The following is a 13,587-nucleotide window of genomic DNA, read 5'->3' as shown; positions in this document are numbered from 1 at the left end:
ATTTGTCTTTGCAATCTCTTCAGTTTCTCTTTTTCCTTTTTATAGGATCATGACTGAAACTCGATTCATTATTTTAATAAGGATATAACAGCACAGAATATAGTTGTTCCATCTCATATAATGTTGGCTGTTGTAATAATAGCCCTACATCATGTAGAGTTCCGTTTTTTCCAAAGTGTTCAAGGCTATTGACACATATTCTTGTTTTGGTGCTCTTGCAAAATTTTTGATCACAAGCTCCTAAAGGATAGTGATAGAGTCATAGTAATGTTTTATATTTCCCAAGAGCCTAACATCATGAACAGTGTCTACACATATTTATGGTAGATGAAATACCAGTGTTGAGGGGGCTGTAGCCCAGTGAAAGGTTTGGCCTACTCTACCCTAGAAGGGTCTGAGAATAAGAGGAATGATTGAATCAACCAGAGCACACTCTATGAATTTTGAAAAGCCAAAAGCTCTGAGTCAGTGTAAATACCCTAGGCCTGCCTTACTCTGGGTTAGCATCAAGTTATAATGTGTTAATTAATGAGCATTAATTATAATAATTACAGTACTGTGGGGTCCTATTTTAAGAATCAGATTGCACATCAAAATGATCGAACAAAAAGTCAAACTTGTAAAAGTCATTTTAACAAACTTTGTAAATGCAGCAATAAAGGATACTGAATGCCTTGAAACAGTAGGAAAACTCATGAAGCAATAACTTGGAATTGAAGTTGGCAAAGGGAAAGGCTTGGGAAAAAAGAAAAGGAACAGCATAAATACAATTCTGGATAGCTGTGAGGAAAGGGTGAAGGAGAAGAGCATCCCAAATAATTAGAAAGTCCCTTTGCATAAATAGCCTAGAGTTTTGGAAATAAATGAACAAAGAGTCTCTCCCTTCTGTATTGAGAATCCTTAAACAATTCAGAAAATTTGGTGTTTAAGTTACCATTACAAATGAAAACTTAGCAGTCACATGATATGTCAATTCTAAAGAATAAGTGTGAATATCTGCATTACCTCTGCATAATTGTAATTGTATCCACAAAAAGATGGTCACATGCTGCACTTTGAGTCACCATAAGTGTGCTACACCCTGTTCTGGCAGAGCAGTGATACTGGCTGATTTTTAGAGTCTAACCTATCTTTCAGGCAGTGTGTTAACATGAAAAATATCATGCAGGGGGCTGTACTATTAGCTATCCTGTCATTGGCCTCTTCACTGGATACCTCTCAAGGGGCAAAAGGGTTTAATTTTCATGCCTGCAGTGTTTCATGCTGGTCTTTTCACAAGCAAAAACTGCCAAGTTGTGTCATTCTGATAGCAACATCTGTACTGGTTGGCCAATGCTGAATCCATCAATTATTGCATACAGTGCCCTTAGGTAATGCTCTATGGTAGAAGCCATTCAATCCTTCCATGAGTTATAATCAGGAGTTGATTAGTTTCAAAGAGAGACTCTTTTCCTTTATGTAAGTAAGATAAGAAAGAAAGACTATAATATGATTCTTAATATACATGCCTGAATGTGACAATGGAATGGAGCATGAATTTTCCCTGTTTGTTTGGTTTCTAATCTCTGATTCCAGAGCAATGATTGGATATTTGTAATTGGTGCCTGGTTTTTTTTTTCATCTCACTGATGTGTTCTTGCCAAGGATATCATTATGACATTCTGCAGTAACAAGCATTCTTCTGTTCAAATTTATATCAATTAGTTTGGGACAGTAATTCAATTGGACGGTCCACTGGATTTTCAAAGACTTGCGACGATGTCAAAGTGGTGACCTTTTCCCTCCTCTCTCAGCCAAAAGCAATTTTTTTGACCAGGAATCCTAGAAAGAAGTGCTATTTTCCTAATTAGTTATTGATCATAGGCAGTGCCATGGCAGGTACCTTTTGGATTAGCCAGATACAGAAGAGTCACGACACACAGGTGTTGTGCATATCGCAATAATCTCGTTTGGGGAAGAGGAATGAGAAAAGATGGAACATTGCTTAATTACATTTTCTTCTTTGTTGAAGCTGTTCTTTTAATCCTGAAATGAAGAAATGGAGATATTAAGGTTGGTCAGGGTCAAATCAGGCCTAGATTATCATCATAACTGTATTAAAACAAAATAATAAAAAACAAGTATTATGCACACTTGATCTAATAATCAGTTAAAGATGAGAACCTAGCTGCTAGTTAGACTTTGGAAAGACTTAAATTGCTTTGAAACAACACTATGCAAAGTTATTTTGATAAATTAACCCTGCTTTGGCCAGCATATTTGCCTCACTAAAACACCATTAACCCCTATGCCCTGAAATACCCATTAGAAATAATTTGGATACCAGTACAAAGATACCATAAAATTATAGACTGCAGCTTTAAAAATTATAAATGACTTGTTTTGAGGGTTAATGTAGGCATCATTTCAAAGGCTGCATAAAAATCTCTACATCTGAGCCATTTCATGGAATGAAATGATAGAAGAAAATAATTTCATTTACTTAAAAAAAAGGGAAAATGTTTCCATAAATTGTAGAATTTCTTCCTAGAACCCATGAAATAGAAAAGAAAACTGGCTACAAACATGAGGCACTAAGACAACCTAAATCACAACTTCTAGTTAGTCAGAGGTTCAGTTTGTGCCACCTCCTGCTGGCAAGCAGAAATGGAAGGGCTGTTTCGTATTTTATGAACTTTTTGGGTTATAATGGGTAAAAACTCTTCACACTAAATTATTGCCCCCGATCAAGTAGCCATAATAACATAATTATTTGCCATGTTGTCAGTTCAGGGATTAAATACCTTGATAAAGGTAAATACCTTGATAGATAAAAGTATTACCTTCAGATCATTGTTCATTCATTCATTCAATAGTATTTATTGAGCGCTTACTATGTGCAGAGCACTGTACTAAGCGCTTGGAATGTACAAATCGGCAACAGATAGAGACAGTCCCTCCCCTTTGACGGGCTTACAGTCTAATCGGGGGAGACAGGCAGACAAGAACAGTGGCAATAAATAGAGTCAAGGGGAAGAACATCTCATAAAAACATTGGCAAATACATACAATCAGGGTGATGTACATCTCGCTGAACAAAATAAATAGGGTGATGAAGATATATACAGTTGAGCGGATGAATACAGTGCTGAGGGGGTGGGACGGAAGAGAGGGAGGAGGAGAGAGAAAGGGGGGAGAAGAGGGTTTAGCTGCAGAGAGGTGAAGGGGGTGGGGGGTAGAGGGAGCAGAGGGAAAAAGGGGGGAGCTCAGTCTGGGAAGGCGTCTTGGAGGAGGTGAGCTTTAAGTAGGGATTTGAAGAGGGGAAGAGAATTAGATTGTCGGAGGTGAGGAGGGAGGGCATTCCAGGACCGCGGGAGGACGTGGCCCAGGGGTCGACGGCAGGATAGGAGAGACCAAGGGACGGTGAGGAGGTGGACGGCAGAGGAGCGGAGTGTGCGGGGTGGGCAGTAGAAAGAGAGAAGGGAGGAGAGGTAGGAAGGGGCAAGGTGATGGAGAGCCTTGAAGCCTATTGTTCAGGGTGCAGCTGAGCTCAATGTAATTAGAAGTTGTTGATTGAACAATTACAAACTTAAAAAAATAAAATAAATGATAATAAAACTTTCAGTTTCTAGTGACAAATTCACATCTTTCAGAGATCTAGTTGTCAAGTGAACAAACCTAGTAACATCCTCTTCTCCTTACCATTTTTCCTTTCCCCATTCCTCCTATATACCTTGACACTTAGACATGACTCTGACAGTCACAGTTGTTACACAGTGAGAAAGAGATCCTCATTGTTATTCAATCTTCATATAAATATACATTTCCAAGGTAGGTTGCATAACACTTTTCATGATAGATCCTATAGAAAAGCATAGGAAAAGAGAATAGTATTTTATTCCTAGTACTTTTAAAAATCAAAATGTATTGAAAAAAAATTGCCTTACACTAACCTGTGGTCAATTTTGTTTGTTTTTTATTAGGGATAATCTGATGTTTTTGTCATTATGTTATATTCTTTGACAAAAATTCAGAAGCATTTGTAGGTAGAATTTTCCTTTTAAAATGTAATTCCCAATAAAAATGTATATATTCCTGAAGCAAAAAACCTCACTGATTCCATCAGATCGCCATTCTTTTGAGGAGGTAAGTTTACCATACTCACTTCAAAATACCCAGTGTCTCCGAGAAAGAGTGTAGAAGTTAGTTTTCTCAACAGTAATGAAATTAATCATAAGGAAAATGTACATAGAGAAAATGTATTGACTATCAAATATTTTTAAGGATATTCTTGAGGAATTAGATAAATATACCCCCACACACACTCCTCCACCAGCCCCATACACATATCTTTTCACAGATTACCTGGTGACTTTGAAACAGCAAATATTTTACAATTAAATATATATATATGAAATATGTTCTTTTCCAATTTTTGTTTTTACCTTTCTTACATGTTTGTCTCAAACTCCTTTCTCAATCAGTCAATTGTATTTATTGAGCACTTACTGTTTGCAGAGCAGAGTATTAAGTACTTGGGAGAGTACAGTATAACAATTTGACAGACACATTCTCTGTCCAAAAAGAGCTTACAGTCTAGAGTCTTTCTCCCTTATTCTTAGTTTGTGAACCCCTTGAAGACCAGGGATCTTGTCCATTTTTAACCAGTGTACTTTTTACTGGAGCTTAATACTGAGCTACGCACATGTTAAGTGCTTAATAAGAACTATTACTACTAGAGCTACTATATATAAATTTGTTTTGCACTCTCATTATATTTGTGGTAGGATATAGACCCATTGTTTCCCTAAAATGTCTTTTTCTGTAGAAGGATGTTAGCTAGTCTATTAAGCTTTTGCGTTTGCAGTTCATCCTCAGAATGCACTGATGTGTGGTTCCATAAACTTGTCTGGCCAATTCCTAGAGTACTCTAGGGCTCTATGTTTGGCTGCATGAACATACTACCATTATCTTGGCACTGAGATATAGAAAACTCAAAGTGGGAAGGGAACCCTAGTTCTGCTGAGTTATTAGTCTGATTTGGAAGTGTCTTCCTTTGGCCCAAATGCAAAGAATAAAATATACAAATGCACATACGCATGCGAGTGCATACACACACACACACACACACACACACACACGAGATTTACCTTTTCTCTCACTAAAAGAGAACCTTTAAAAAAAGTCACCTGATCTGTCAAATTTGTCTTTAGTATCCCAAGGCCGAGCTGACAGATTTTTTTTCTATATCTGGATCAATAGGGACGGTCTCTCTCCCCCTCAGAAGATTCACTTCCATTAACTGGTGAGGTGGAATCAGAGAATGAACAATTGAAGACTGTCAGGCCCGACAGCAGGGCACGGATGTTTGAGCGCTGAGCTGACAGCGAGGGCCTCAGAGGGTAAACTGCTTTGCTGGAACTAATTAAACAGATGAAATTATTACATGAATATGCAGATGTTGTTTACATTTTACCATATGGTATTATTTCAGGTAATAACTCGCAGGAGAATCCCTTCCCCTCATCAAGAGGGAACGGGTTGGAAAGAAGGCTCCACGTGTCACCTTTCAGTTGCTAGGCAGACGTTGATATGGCAGGTTCTCTCCCTGAGTCACAGGGAAAGTCTTCTGCTCAGATCCATGCAAGGCTGGAGAGATCACAGTCCCTCCAACAAGCTAATGCAGGGAAAGATTAGCCTTTATTAAGCTAAAACATTTGTGTGTTTTTTCAATTATGCTTGTAAAATATCCAATCTTTTAAGAGCAATCTGCACTTAATAACTGATGTCTGTCCAATCCACAAACCACTGGTAAGAAATGCTTACATATGATGTCTATATTTAATAATAATTGCAGTACTGTAAAGCATTTACTATGTTCCAAGCATTACCAGATACAAGATAATCAATTTGGTCACAGTCCCTACCCGACATGGGGCTTACGGTCTAAGAAGGGGGGAGAGGTGATATTTAATTCTCATTTTCCATATGAGGAAACTGAGGCACAGAGGTTGGGGTCACCCAGCAGGCAGGTAGCAAAACCAAGATTAGGACCCACGTCCTCTATGAGGCCACCACTCTTTCCACTCCCCTGAGAATCTGGTTTGCTGAGGAACTGGTTAGCTTTGCTACCTACAAAATATTTATAAGGACATTTCTTCTCAATATATTTTCATTTGTAACATTGGAAAGGTGGCTTGCTAGAATTATAGAGACATAAAACGATCAGAGACAACAAGATAAGGAATCATTAATAGCATGCACTTACAGTGGACAGTCAGACATTGACACTACACAATTATTCTATCTCCCAGGCAAAGATTTTTAGTAAACAGTCAACACATTCCTTAAAGGTGTTCACTTGAGAAAGATGATTTTGTGACAAACTGTACTTCTTAAACTGCTTACTGATTCTCTGGGACAGTGAAATCGTCTTTCTATCATTTACAATTCTTAAGGACTTGTTTAATTCTAGACCTCAGTAGCCTTTTTCACATTACGTAAAGAACCTGTTTGTTTATACTAAAAGTAAGGTTTGTAATCTAAATCTATAAAGCCGGAGATAAAAAAAGCTTCTAGTTCAGGATTGTCAATGTCCTTTCTAGATTTTCTGGTTCACATAAGTGGTGACAACAAGAATGAGGAGCAAAATGTTAAAGGTGCTTTGATTTTGATAAATTCAAAAAGTAATGGCTGATAGACCCATTAGAATGTATTAGAGGGGAAAATTGGGGATAGTACATTGAAAGGAGCATTATGTCCTAGTGGAAAGAGTTTTTTTGTGGTATTTGCTAATTACTGACTATACGTCAAGGCACTGAACTAAGTTCTGGAGAAGATACAAGACAGATAGGTAGGACACAGTCCATGTCCCAAATGAGACTCACAGTCTTAATCCCCATTTTATAGATAAGTGAATACATAGAGGTTAATGCAACTTGCTTAATATCATACACAGTGATGGAGCAGGGTTTAGAACCCGAGTCCCCTGACTCCCAAGCCCATGCTCTCTCTGCTAGGTCACACTGCTTCTCAGCTTGTGTAGGAAAGTCAGAGGACCTGGGTTCTAATCCCAGCTCTGCCATTTGGGCAAGTCATTTAATTTTGCTGTGCCTCAGTTTTCTCATCTGTAAAATGGGTATGAAATACCAGTTCTTCCTCCTACTTTAGACCATGACCTCCATGATGGACAAGAACTGTGTCCGACCTGATTATCTGAAATCTACCCCAACACTTAGTACAGAGCTTGGCACTTAGTAAGCACTTAACTAATACTCTAGCTATAAACTTTTGGAGGGTAGGAAATAGGGTCTTTTGCTGCTGGTATGCATACGTGTCTCTCCTATGAATCCACACCTTATTATGGCAGGAGAGTTTTGCCTATGCTAATGAAGCTTAGAGCTATGCCACTGAGAGTTACTCTCTTATTAGGGTTACCCATAATGGAAAGGTCTAAGATGAAGCATCAGACAAAGTTGATTCACCCTTGCTGGGCATCAGCGGCATAGGAAAGAGTCAAAGGAGGATGATCAAATGATCAAAACGGTGATCAAAGACAATGGCAAAGATTCAAATTTTCACTGCACAGAAGGCAATGGTATAGCGCTTCCGTATTTTTACCAAGAAAACTCTACTGATACACATACCAGAAAGATTACTGATGTAATGCTGGAAGATGAGCCCATCTGGTTGGAAAGCACTCAGTGAGCTATTGGGGAGGAGCACATGATGTCTCAAAGTATCGTGATGTTTATGATGTGGCCTTTATATTTGAAGACACCATTAATGGTGAAATTCATCTATAAATGTATGTTGGCAACTGGAAGCCCAGTGCAATGCCCACATTCTCAGACACACTGTGTTCAAAAAAGGCTGTCTTTGTTGTGCTGTCATGTTTCATGTGTCTCATTCCTGGAACTGTTTTGCTTTTGCTTCCTTGTCTCATGGCCCTTAAAGCACTTTGCTCATAAAGAGGGGCTGCTCTGGATAGTTCTTTGACATTAGTGGTTTCTCCTTGCCACAGATTCCCAGGTTGGGATGTAGCATTATCTGAAACCATATTTTATTGTGTTCCTCCATTCCTCTGTTTTCCTTGGTTTTGGTTTCCCAGTTACACTTTCCCATACAGAAACTGTTTGGCTCTCCCATTGCTCTTCATGCCCCTGACGTGCCCCACCCAGCATACTGAAGTTAGCATAGCCTCTGGTGTTCTCTCCCATGTTCTTCGTACAGTGCTCTTCACACAGTAGGACTCAATAAATACAACTGATTAATTGATTAATTACTGTTAAAAGTTATATTAAAAGGGAAAGTATAGGAGGACAAACATCTTCCTAGTATCATTGGATATAATTGTCAAAGACGAAATAATGGGAACATGTCTACCAACAATATATTTTATTTAACTCTCCTAAGTACTTGGACAGTGTTCTGCACACTGTAAGTGCTTAATAAATGTGATTGATAATGGGCAAAATAGAATGCTGTTATGATTCCTTATAGCATTTTCTAATATTTTGCTATTGACTATGGGACCTCATTGTTTAAAATACCTAACATTCACAAACCTTCATCTATCACTCTGCTTGCTATCCTCTGCTCGGACAGCTGAACTGAAATGAATCCTGGAACTCTATCATTAGAGTTAGTTGTTCAATCCTAACCTGGATCTCGTGGGATAAAGAAGAGGAAGACTGTTGCCTTTTTACTGCCTATATTGTCCTAGTTGTGTGACCAGAGACTTTAATTTAGTCATTCTATCACATTTAACTAAACTAAATTCAGGTTTCAAACAATACAAAGATTCAGCAGACATTAAAATGATAATAACAATATGGGAATTAAGTAGGATTTCAATTTAATCCAGGCCTTCGTATATAAATGATTAAAACACCTACTGCAGTCTATTTGTATTTTAGAGAAACAAGCAAAATATGCCTATAAGTGTTAAGTTGTTATAACTAATCCAATACAGCATTTGGCTTGTTTCTTTAGAATTTTTCTGTTATTGACCATCAAATACAATCATTCTGTACAATTCTAGGTATACTGTTTATATTACATCAACCCCTTGGCACATATATTGCAACTGATCATTTCTCATTGGCATATCTGTGCTGGATATAGCACATAAAAGCATAAAAATCAGCCCCAAATGAGATTTTCAGCATATTGATGACAAAAAAAGAAAAAGAAAAAGAAAGCATTTGGGGTAACGTAGTTTGTGTAAGAAGTTATATCTGAATAGTTATATTATTACAGTGTTCTTGCTAAGTTGATAATGTGTTTGACATAATAATTAGATGTTGTGGAATTTTCTCTTCAGTTTAAGGAATGATTGGCACATGTATGGATTGTTAAGAGTTCAGCCATTTACAACTAGGTAAAAGAAATGGAAAATGTTGTTTAAGTTTTCTATTTGCAATTGACGATTTTAAGCAGAGAAAGAATGAATAGCAACAATAATAATCATAAAATAAGTGGCTTCTAAGAGAGCAACAAAACTAGAAAAAAATATACTAAGTTAAAACTGAAAACAAGCATGTTTTGCACTCACTTTTGCAGGCAAACTGGAAAAATGATTTTTGCAGCAGGAAATTTCTTGATTGTTTTTTTTTCCACATCCAGGATAATCCAGAAATTCCACCAAAGAATCTTAGGATATTTGTAACCAAATTTTAAGATTGCAAAAATCTTCATTCTTTGCAGGGTTATTCAAACTCACAGCCCTCTAGCTAAATGGTGAAAAAATATTTAGCAGTGTATCTACTGAAAAACAGATCTGGAACTTGAGAGAGATCACCAGGAGGTATCACATGCTGTTTCTCTTATGCTGTTCCTACAGTTTGAAAAGTGGTTGGGATACCCTCCCAAATAATGAGAAGTTTGGTCCTGGTGGAGATCAGGGTTGTCAACTTTTAGTTATTCTATTTATTGAAGTTACAGCAGGTGCCTAGTCCTGGTTAATTAGAAACCTCTAAGAGGACAAAATCCACTTCCAGTAGCAAAGGAGTTGGCCTCTGCTTAGTGTGCGAGGTCATCTAAGAAGGATTGACCGTTTCAGAACAGAGCAAACGGTCTCCAGAACTCTGGCTTCAACTTATTCCTAGGTTCTTAAGATTTCTTAGGTGCAATATAAGGAGACTATCAGAGCATGAAGGTTAGCTTTATTGTGAAGTAAGGAGTAACTGTAAACTGAAGGGCACCCTGCACAGTGTGTGTAACAAGCACATCATAAAAGAAAACTAGAGGAACTCCATGGGGCATTCCATTTCTTAGGAAAGAGATTTGGCTCGAATCCGGAAGGGTTATACAGTTCAAGTTTGATGTCTGTTTCTTTTCTGATTTTATTCATTTGTTTATTTCTTTACATATTGTTTCTATTCTCTCTTAGGAGGTTAGCAGGAATATTTGATTGGAAAGGTTATTTGATAATTAAGAAGCACTTTCAGTGATTTTCAAATAGCACAGACATGTGAAATGATCATCCCAGTAAAAGCTACTAAGCTTTAAACAAATACAGGGGCTATTTCTTGCCCTGGGATTTTTCTTCCTTCTTCATCTCATGCATATATTTAACTGAGTTACTGTACAAAATGAAAATTAAACATTTTCCTGCTGCTTCATGATGCTTCTTTTGAGTTGTAAACAACATAATGCCTGTTTCAGTCTTTGTAGCAGATTCTGTTTTGATGGCTGTTGCCTCAGATTTTACAGTTCAGAGTTCCCTGGATAAGAGGCCACATTTGAGACTAAATGTCACTTCCCTTTCTTCTTTAAAAAAAAAAGTTGGAATGTATCTATGCACAATAAACTCACATCTACCTATAGCACCTCTGTGTATAAATTGCTTTTATAAACACCTACTCATCTACAAACTCACTTTTCCTTTCTCTTCTTCTATCTGTAAATCATTGCATGCCTTCCTCCCCAACTAGACTTTAAGTTCCTTGAAAACAGGGATCATATAATCTACCTCTATTGTACTTTTCCAAGTGCTTACCATGTGCTCAGACTGCTATGTGCTTTAGACTGTGAGCCTGTTACTGGGCAGGGGCTGTCTCTATCTGTTGCCGAATTGTACACTCCAAGCGCTTAGTACAGTGCTCAACACATAGTAAGTGCTCAATAAATACTACTGAATGAATGAATGCTCAGTACATGGTAGTGCCCAATAAATACTATTGCTTGACCGACTGATCTGTTTTTGATCTGTTTAGGGTTTATTTCTACACTTAGCTTGTCAGAATTCCAAATTAGATAGTAAGAGAAGACTGTTATGACAGACCTGGCATATGGGCCTGTTTAATTCCATTGTGCTAGCTATAGTGTAGCTGAAAAAAAAATTCATCAGGATCTCTGGTTTCATAACAACCAGCCAGTCTATAATTATCTTGACAAACATTTCCCTAATTAGAATATCTTGCATGTAACTGATAAGGTGAGAAATATATACTCTCCTGTAGGAGTGAAGCACACACCCATTTAACTAAATTATCTTTAAACATTTGACCAATTCTAATACTGTAAATATTAGAAAATAGAAGAGATGATTCATAGGTGAGCACTGCCCTTCCTAGGGGAATCTACAAAATTCTTCTTCCATAACATTTCTCTGATCCATCTCTTCCTCTCTACCCAGACAGCTACATGGTCCAAGTTCTTGTCACGTTAGGTTATTGTATTGGCCTCTTCATACCATCCAGTCCACAGTCCATTCTGCTAGAGATAGGCACACATCTGTCTACTCTTCAGAATCTTCTTGTGACTACCTAGCTCCCTTTGTGTCAGCAGAATCTCTTTACCATTGACTTTGAGGATTTCTACCACCTTTCTGCTTCTTTCATTTCAGCTCTCATCACCCACTGGTCCCCAGATCATACTCTTTGTTCCTCCCAAGCTTCCCTTCCAACTGAACTTCATTTTCAACTACCCTACCTTCTGCCTCTCACTCATGCCCTTCCACCAACCTGGAATTTGAACTTCCTCCCTCCCCCCACAATATGCCATTTCTCCCGATTTTCAAAGCACTTCCAAAATTCCACTTCCTTCAGGAAGTCTTCCCAAATAAATTCACAACATTCCAGTTGCATTAACAAAGCACCCATCCATAATTATAGTCATGTTTGTTAAGTACTTACTATTTGCCAGACACTGTACTAAGCACTGGGGTGGATAAAAGTTAATCGGGTTGGACAGAGTCTCTGTCCCATGTGGGGCTCACAGTCTCAATCCCCCTTTTATGGATGAGGTAACTGAGGTCCAGAGAAGGGAAGTGACTTATCCAATGTCACACAGCAAGCAATTGCCAAATCCCGGATTGGAACCCAGGTCCTCTGATTCCCAGGTATGTGCTCTTTCCATTAAGCCATGCCATAGCACTTATGTATTTTAACCCTATACTCAGTAGTCTTGTGCATATTTTTATTTTTCATCTTGTATTTATTTGTTCTCAATTATTTATTCAGTTGTTCACTCATTCATTCAATTGTATTTATTGAGTGTTTATTGTGTGCAGAGCACTGTATTAAATGCTTGGGAAAGTACATCACAACAAAAAACAGTGACATTCCCTGCCCACAATGAGCTTACACTCTAGAGGCAGGGAGACAGACATTAATACAAATAAATACAATTATAGATGTACATAATTGCTGAGGGACTGGGAGAGGGGAAGAGCAAAGAGAATAAGTCAGTGTGATACGCTTAGTACAGTGCTCTGCACATAGTAAGCGCTCAATAAATACTATTGAATGAAATGAATGATGCAGAAGGGAGTGGGAAATGAGGAAAAGTGGGGCTTAGTCTGGGAAGGTCTCTTAGAGGAGCTGTGCCTTCAATAAGAAAGAGAGTAATTATCAGTTAGATTTGAGGAGGTAGGGCATTCCAGGCCAGATGCAGGTCATGGGCTAGGGGTTGGCAGTGCGACAGGCAAGAACGGGGTCAAGTGAAAAGATTAGCACTAGAGGAGTGAAGTGTGTGGGCTGGGTTGGAGAAGGAGAGAAATGAGGTGAGGTAGGACAGGGAAAAATGATTGAGTGTTTTAAAGCCAATGTTGAGAAACTTTTGTTTGATGTGGAGGTTGATGGGCAACCACTTGAGTTTTTTTAGTCAAGGGGTGACATGTCCTGAACATTTTTGTAGAAAAATGATCTGGGCAGCAGAGTGAAGAATGGACTGAAGTGGGGAAAGACAAGAGCCTGGGAAGTCAGCAAAGAAGTTGATGCAGTAACCAGGTGGGATAGGTTGAGTGGATTGTATTAACGTGATGCTTCCTCATCATATATTATTCTACTACTTGCTTTATTCTAATTCTATTTTCACCATTTATAAAAAATTTTTGTCCATTTGACCACTCAATTATAATCCCCTTGAAGCATAAATAAGGGATTCCACATATTTTTCATTGAAGATCTTGGTCACAAAGAAAAATTGGTTAAATGTGACTAATATAAAATTTCAAATTTCAACTATGTGCATATATAGAGGGTATATTTACATAAATATGTATATGCCTTGCTATAATCTTATCTCCCTAAATGCTTAGTACAATGCTTAGGTCTCAGAAGGAACTCAGTAAATACCATTGATTCATTAAGGGTATATATT

General features: G+C 38.0%; 1 long non-coding RNA gene across 1 annotated transcript; it reads right to left on the bottom strand.

Moving 5' to 3' along the window:
- Positions 1–1,013: 1,013 nt before the first annotated feature.
- Positions 1,014–5,392, bottom strand: LOC114812265. The gene is made up of 3 exons (XR_003759926.2): positions 5,169–5,392; positions 3,682–3,841; positions 1,014–2,025 (listed from the first exon to the last, which is right to left on the bottom strand). It is a non-coding gene; the product is annotated as an uncharacterized LOC114812265 (long non-coding RNA).
- Between the last annotated feature and the right edge of the window lie 8,195 nt (positions 5,393–13,587).

The sequence above is a fragment of the Ornithorhynchus anatinus genome, chromosome 5 (genome assembly GCF_004115215.2).
Source record: "Ornithorhynchus anatinus isolate Pmale09 chromosome 5, mOrnAna1.pri.v4, whole genome shotgun sequence".
In the NCBI taxonomy this organism is placed as follows: Eukaryota; Metazoa; Chordata; class Mammalia; order Monotremata; family Ornithorhynchidae; genus Ornithorhynchus; species Ornithorhynchus anatinus.
This window is presented reverse-complemented; position numbering and strand designations above follow the sequence as displayed.